This window comes from Nycticebus coucang, chromosome 22 (assembly GCF_027406575.1).
Source record: "Nycticebus coucang isolate mNycCou1 chromosome 22, mNycCou1.pri, whole genome shotgun sequence".
Classification (NCBI taxonomy): Eukaryota; Metazoa; Chordata; class Mammalia; order Primates; family Lorisidae; genus Nycticebus; species Nycticebus coucang.
In genome coordinates, this window is record NC_069801.1 from 22,100,174 (window position 1) to 22,106,173 (window position 6,000).

The following is a 6,000-nucleotide window of genomic DNA, read 5'->3' on the forward strand; positions in this document are numbered from 1 at the left end:
ACAGAAACTGTCCACCTGTGAGGCAAGCCACCAGCTCTGCTCCTCAATTAAAATTCTTGTTCCCTGGGCGGCACTTGTGGCTCAGGGTGTAGGGCGCCGGCCCCATATGCCGAGGGTGGCAGGTTCAAACCCAGCCTGGGCCAAACTGCAACAAAAAAACAATAGCCAGGCATTGTGGCGGGCGCCTGTAGTCCCAGCTGTTTGGAAGGCTGAGGCAAGAGAATAGCATAAGCCCAAGAGTTAGAGGTTGCTGTGAGCCGTGTGACATCATGGCACTCTACCCGAGGGCGGTACAGTGAGACTCTGTCTCTACAAAAAAAAAAAAAAAAAATTCTTGTTCCCAAAACAGTTCCACCTCCTAGGCCTTTCTCAGGCCACTAGCCCCCAGGAGGGATGCCGAGCCTGGGAAGGACCTCCATCTGTAAAAATAGCTGTGCATTATGGCAGGTGGCGGTAGTCCCACTTACTTGGGATGCTGAGGCAAGAGGATCACTTAAACCCAAGACTTTGGGGTTGTTGTGAGCATGATGCCAGGGCACTCTAGCCAGGGTGACAAAATGAGACTCTGTCTCAAAAAAGAAAAAGATCCAGGACTGTTTTGTCTCAGCCTGTTTTCCATTTTCTATGTGTACATGTAGAAATTGCATGTCAATATCTCTTTTGAGATTGTCAATAAGCAGGATAGGCAGGTAGATATTATTATCAATAGTTGACAAATGTTCTCGGCACCTGTACTCAGTGGCTAAGGGTGCCAGCCACATACACCGGAGCTGGTGGGTTTGAATCCAGCCCGGCCTTGCCAAACAACAATGACTACAACCAAAAAATAGCTGGGCATTGTGGCAGGCACCTGTAGTCCCAGCTGTTTGGGAGGCTGAGGCAAGAGAATTGCTTAAGCCCAAGGTTGCTGTGAGCTGTGATGCCACAGCACTCTACCAAAGGCGACATAGTGAGACTGTCTCAAAAAAAAAAAAAGAAAAAAGAAAAGACAAGACCAGCCTTGGCAACATATCAAGACTCCTGTCCCTACCAAAAAAAAAAAAAAAGACTTTTTTTTTTTAAAGACACGTAGACAGAGCTGAAGACCCAAAGGGAGGGGCCACTAAAACCTGAAGAGAAGGAGATGTGACCTTGCAGAGAAAATTGCAGCTGATCCTGCAACTGGCAAGGAGAGAACAAAGAGGTAAATACTCAACCTCTCTCTTCTCCCTCTGACATCTTACCAGTGCTCTGGTTGAGCCCAACCAGAAGCAAGGGAGCCAGTTAAGGCAGTCGTGCAGATCATCCTCTAGGGGCACAGAGAGGGGCGAAGAAGGTTGGAGAGTGGGTCTGGAGGGGAAAACAGAAGATATCTAGGGCAGATATAATTGAGAAAAATCAGGGAATTTTATTTTATTTTATTTTATTTTTTGAGACAGAGTCTTGCTCTGTTTTCCTGGGTAGAGTACTGTGGCTTCAAAACTCACAGCAATCTCAAACACTTGGGCTCAAGTGATCCTCCTGCCTCAGCCTCCCAAGTAGCTGAGACTATAGGCTCCCAACACAATGCCTGGCTAGTCATTTTTAGTAGAGGTAGGGGTCTCACTTCTGCTCAGGCTGGTCTTGAACTCCTGAGATCAAGGAATCCACCCACCTCGGCCTCCCAGAGTGCTAGGATGATAGGCATGAGCCACTATGCCTAGCCCAGGATTTTATTTTATTTTATTTTATTTTTTTGAGACCAGAATCTCATTCTATTGCCCAGGCTAGAGTGCCGCGGCGTCAGCCTACCTCACAGCAACCTCAAGTGCCTGGGCTCAGGTGGATCCTCCCGCCTCCACCTCCCAAGTAGATGGGACAATGCCCAGCTAATTTTTCTGTTTTTAGTAGAGAAGGGATCTTGCTTTGCTCAGGCTGGTCTCAAACTCCTGAGCTCAAAGGATTCTTCCACCTTAGCCTCCCAGAGTGCTAGGATTGCAGGCATGAGCCACTGTGCCAGGCCTGATGGAATTTTAGATGATTCTAAGGAATTACTGTTCATTTTATTAGGTGATAATTTGTGTTATAGCTATAAAATAAAATGTTCATATATGTGGAAATATTTAAGGATGAAATTATAGGCATTTGCTTTAAACAACTACAGCAAAATAAGAGGAAAGGATGGAGAAAGAGAGAAAGAAAAGAAGCAAAGGAAGAAGGAAGAGAAAGAAAAGAAAGGAAGGGGAAAGGACGGCGGCGCCTGTGGCTCAGTAGGTAGGGCGCCAGCCCCATAAACCGAGGGTGGCGGGTTCAAACCCAGCCCCAGCCAAACTGCAACAAAAAATAGCTGGGCGTTGTGACAGGCGCCTATAGTCCCAGCTACTCGGGAGGCTGAGGCAAGAGAATCACCTAAACCCAAGAGCTGGAGGTTGCTGTGAGCTGTGATGCCACAGCACTCTACCGAGGGCGACAAACTAACACCCTGTCTCTAAAAAAAAAAAAAAACAACGAAAGAAAAGAAAGAAGGATGGAACGATAGAGAAAGGACGGAATATTGGGAGGGAGGGGGAAATAGAGACTGTGGCAATGTATTTATTGTTATTGAATCTGGGGAATGATTATTGTAGGACACTGAATAAAAGCCCTCAAAGATATGAATTCCTAACTTGTGGAACTTGTAAATACTACCTTATATGGCAAAGACTTTGCAGATGTGAGTAAATTAATGATCGTGACTCAAGAAGATTATCCTGGATTATCCAAGAGGGCCTTCATACAATTGTAAGTATCCATATAAAAGGGACAAGGAGGGAGATTTGACTTCAGACAAAGAGAAGGCACTGTGGTCACAGAGGCAAAGTGGTGAGGCCACAAACTGGGAAGGCCTGTAGCCACCGGAAGACACAAGGAAACAGATTCTGCCCTAGAGCCTCTGGAAGGAGCATGGCTCTGATGGCACCTGGATTTTGGCCCAGGGATACTGAATTCGGGGCTCCGGCCTCCAGAACCATAAGAGAATAAATGTGTGTTGTTTTAAGCCCTTTGTGGCACCTTCCGCAGGAAACAAATACAGGTAATACAGAGATTTATTACACTCTTCTCTCTCTCTCTCTTTTTTTATTTTTGCAGTTTTTTCAGTTTTTTTTGGGGGGGGGCTAGGGCCGGCCCCCTACTCCTTTGAGCCACGGGCACCACCCTTCTTTCTCTTTTTGTGTATGTTTGAAAATTCTCCTAATAAAGTTGTGTTTGAGCACGCACAATTCACAACTACTTATGAAATAGTCTTGCCAAGGAAACAAAAACAGAACCAGCAAGGTCAGCCGCCAGTTTACAGGAAATACAGAGAGGAACAGATCCTAGAGACACACTCAACAAATCAGACAATACAGAACGGGACAAACAACCTGGTTTCTTCGACAAATAAATTGTGAGAAAGAAAAAAAGATGAAGGGAGAAACTACAGATTAATAAAGGATTAAGACACCAGTGCAGTGTCTCACGCCTGTAATCCTTGCACTCTGGGAGGCCGAGGCTGGAGAATAGCTTGAACTCAGGAGTTTGAGACCAGCCTGAGTAAAAGCAAGATCCTGTCTCTAGCAAGAATTGAAAAATTAGCTGGACGCTGTGGCCAGCGCCTACAGTCCCAGGTACTCAAGAGGCTGAGGCAGGAGGATTGCTTGAACCCAAGAGTTTGAGGTTGCTGCGAGTGAGGCTGACACCATGGCACTCTAGCCTGGGCCACCCAGCAAGATGTCTCAAAATATAAATTAAATTATATTAAACTTAAAAAAAAGAATTAAAAAAATATAGATGTCAATTGCTGTATGAGAATCTTTTTTAGATCCTGATTCCACAAACAAAAGAAAAGGCCAGGCAATGCAGCTCACACCCAGCACTTCAGGAGGCCGAGGCTGGTGGATTGCTTAAGCTCGAGAGTTCAATATTAGCCTGAGCAAGAGTGAGACCCCCAACCCTACTAAAAATAGAAAAATCAGCCAGGCATGGTGGTGGGTGCCTGCAGTCCCAGCTACTCAGGAGGCTGAGGTAAGAGGATTGCTTTAACCCAGGAGTTTGAGGTTGCTATGAGCTATGTGATGTCACAGCACTCTACCTAGGGTGACAGAGTAAGACTCTGTCTAAAAAAGAAGAAGAAAAACAAAAGATAAAGATTGATGAGAAAATTAGAAATTTGAATGCTTATAAACATACTAAAGTGTTTTCCTGTAGGGCGGCGGCTCACACCTATAATCCTAGCATTCTGGGAGTCTGAGGCAAGTGGATTGCCTGAGCTCACGAGTTTGAGACCAGCCTGAGCAAGAATGAGACCCATCTCTAAAAATAGCCGGACATTGTGGCAGGCGCTTATAGTCACAGCTACTCTGGAGGCTGAGGCAAGAGAATCACTTGGGTCCAAGAGTTTGAAGTTCCCTTGAGCTATGACACCATGGCACTCTACTGAGGGCAACAAAGTGAGACTCTTGTCTCCAAAAAAAGTGTTTTCCTGACATTAATGTATTTAGCCTTCATAATTACGAAATGGATGCTATTATTATCCCCATCTTAAAGATGAGGCAACTGAGATTCAGGGATAAAGTAATAAAATTGCCCAGGGTCACTACCACCCCCCCCCCAAAAAAAGAAACTTGAACTCTTAGGATAGTCAATTATGTTAAGGAATTAATGTTAACTATTGGATGTGTTAATGATTTCATAGTTACTGGTAAAAAAAAGAATCCTTGTCTTTTAGAGATACACATAGATATTTACAGATGAAATTGTACATTTGAGATTTGCTTCAAAATAATACAGAGCCCATCTCAGTGGGAAAGGGTGAGTTAATAATTACTGAAGTTGGCTGAGGGCCTATGGGGATCCATTATATCATTAAGGGCACTCTTGCATGTGTTTTCAACTTTTTATAAGAAACAAAAATTTTCTTATTAGTTTCTTAAAGCAATTCACATTTGTTTGGATTAGATTTTGAAGATCAGAATAGCAGTGAAAAAGAAAACTGTCCCAATGTTATAATTGTGCCTTGGGATGTAATTTTCTTGTAGTAGCATCTGATTGGGATGTTAAGCACTGTTATCTCCTTCAGCGTGGATGGGAGTGAAAATTATGTAACCTAGAAAGCTCTGTGAAATGACAGAAAAGGAGCCATAATAACAATGAAGAGATGAAGATGCTTACCTCAGAAGTGCATGTAAAGGGTTTGAATAAATTTGTTTCATCAAATTTAAGACTATAATAGTCCAGCAAGAGGGAGAAAAGGGGAGGGAGAGGGGAGAGGGGTGGGCAAGTGGAGGGAGGAGGGAGGGCATTTGGTGAGATATCACCTAATGTGCACAATGAAAGGGCACATTTCAGAACAACTAAGAGTAACTTATAAATGTCTTACCACAAAAAATAAGTGATGTGATGTTTACATTAATCAGTTTGATTTAAGTGTTCCACATTGTATATCAAATCAGCACATGGTACCCCATAAACGTATACAGTTCTAATTCCATTACAAATTAAATTAAAAAATTAAATTTAGGGGAAGCACCTGTGGCTCAAAGGAGTAGGGTGCCAGCCCCATTTGCCGGAGGTGGTGGGTTCAAACCCCGCCCTGGCCAAAAACTGCAAAAAAAAAATTTTTTTTTAATTTAAAGATAATTTAAGAATATAAAAAAAAGTGTTTATAAAATAACCAACTTCAGGTGATTGGTGGGATTACACCTGTGGTGCATTTTACAAGGGTACATGTGAAAAACTTAGTAAATGTAAAATATAAATGTCTTAACACAATAACTTAGTAAATGTAGAATATATAAATGTCTTACACAATAACTAAGAAAAAATAACTAGGAAGGCTATGTTAACCAGTGTGATGAAAATGTGTCAAACAGTCTATAAAACCAGTGTATGGTGCCCCATGATCGCATTAATGTACACAGCTATGATTTAATAATAAAAAAATAAAATAAAAAATAAAAGGACCTTTTACATATGTATGATTTTTTATCATGCATTGGTAATATGGAAAATTACTTTATTAAA